This window comes from Pteropus vampyrus, unplaced genomic scaffold, assembly GCF_000151845.1.
Source record: "Pteropus vampyrus isolate Shadow unplaced genomic scaffold, Pvam_2.0 Scaffold6, whole genome shotgun sequence".
In the NCBI taxonomy this organism is placed as follows: Eukaryota; Metazoa; Chordata; class Mammalia; order Chiroptera; family Pteropodidae; genus Pteropus; species Pteropus vampyrus.
In genome coordinates this window covers 4113288-4115175 of record NW_011888787.1, presented here as the reverse complement: position 1 = coordinate 4115175, position 1888 = coordinate 4113288, and the positions used below count along the sequence as shown (strand labels likewise).

The 1888-nt window shown below is 49.3% G+C and overlaps 1 protein-coding gene across 1 annotated transcript in view; it reads right to left on the bottom strand.

Annotated features, from left to right (window-relative positions):
* CASQ2 (calsequestrin 2) overlaps positions 1 to 1888 on the bottom strand; it is a 52967-nt gene that overhangs the window by 12851 nt on the left and 38228 nt on the right. The gene's annotated exons all lie outside the window — the stretch shown is intronic.

The window sequence follows — 1888 nt, the reverse complement described above, 5'->3', positions numbered from 1 at the left end:
GAGCTTCGGGCCTAGGGATATTTGTGTAGGGAGGAGGTGGAAGGCGTTTCAGGAGCTTGATTCATTACAGCAGCAATCTCGGTCAAACAGGTTCCTGCAACTTCTCCAGGCCTCTTTGTTCCATTGTTCTGAGAGCCAGACAGGCCTCCCCACACTCCTGGGGAGGGGCAGGTGGGGGGCTGGAGGAAGGTCCCCTGGAGTCTGGCCAGCGGGCTGCTGCTGATGGCAATGTCCTCTCTGTTCACACAGCACCAGGGATCCGATTCCCTTTGATTACAGCTTGTAAACCTGGGGCAACTGGCTTCCTTTGCCATTTTCTCCTCCAGGGGCAGAGGGGTGGCCAGAATCCGTGGGAAGAAACTGGAACCACGCTGGCCATTTTTTTCGGACAAGGACTAGCTAGCTCTCTTTGAAGAGTTTTTCTAACTCTGCAAGTCATTGATGGGCAAACTGGGACAGCAACGGACATTCAAAAATATATAACAAAAAAAGGTGGGGAGGTTCTCAGATACTTTGGAGCATAAATTAGGTTGTGAGACAACGGAGCATTATTCGGCCCCAAAAAGAAAGGAAGTACGGATACAGGCCCCCAAAAGGACGAACCCTGGAAGCATGGCCCTAAGTGAAAGATGCTGGGCACGGTCCCCTTTACACGAAACGTTCAGAATTGTCAAATCCACAGAGACAGATTCGCGGTTGCCGGGGGTGGGGAAAAGGGATGCGAGCAGCTGCTGGCGGGTGTGGAATCTCCTTCCGAGGTGATGGGAGTGTCCTAGAATTAGTGGTGATGCTCACACAACTTTGTGAATATACTAGAAACCGCAGAATTGCCTACTTTAAAAAGGTGAATATATTATGTGGATTTGAAATTTTTTTTTTAATCGTTTGATAAAATAGTCGGGGTTTAGTCTATAAGAAACTAGGGTGGCTGATAGTATGTTACCAAAAAAAAGAAAAAACAAAGCTGGTCTGACAGTGAAGAGTGGGGGCTCAGTCTCGGTCAGGCACCTGCCTATCTAATCATCTACCTGACGGGTACTTATTGGGCGCCTACTGTGTGTCGAGGTATGTGCAAGAACCAGATCTGTACTGATGAACAAGACAAGGTCCCTCCTTCGGGACCTCCCACTAAGCCGCTGTGCCCTCTTGGGCGGTTTAACTTCTCCAGCCTCTGTTTCTCCATCTGCCCCTGTGAATGTGCAAGAGGCTGAGGTCCAGGCAAACACTACAGAGTCTACGGCACCTGGAGCAGCGGCTCCCAAACCCGACGGTGTCTCAAAACTCACCTCCGAGCTCCGTGAAGTAGTAGGGTCCCCGAAGGTCCCATTTCAGTCAGCCCGAGGGGGTCTTCTGCCCGTCAGGTTTTGGAACCCCTTCCCCAGGCCCCTCATAGCCCGAGGCCTGGCGGCTCAGCCGTGGGCATGAACTTCCCTGATTCTCTGGTTGCGTTCTGAATTGTCCCTAAACGCACCTCAGGATCTCCACTCTCCCTGTCTCCTCAGGGGACCCTTTATCTTGCAGAGCACTGCCCAGGGGACCCAGCATTTTACCATCTGAAAAATCAATTTTCCCTGCACTTCGCTCTCCACTGATGTTAAAAAGAGCAACATCAGGAAAAAGTTGTCCAAGTTCCAAAATGAAACAGAGTCACTCATCCATTTTTACGGTCATTGTGCACTTTAGAAATCGGCGGCTTGTTTGGCTCCGTTCTCATTATTTGGGAGAAAATTTTCCATTAAATTTCCTAAGCACAGACAATATTCGACAGACCAAATTGTTATTTTAAGGAAGGACTGTTGTTTATATAAGCTAGGTCACACAATGGGGGTAAAAACTTTTAATGTGAAGAGACGTTTACACACACACACACACACACACACACACACAC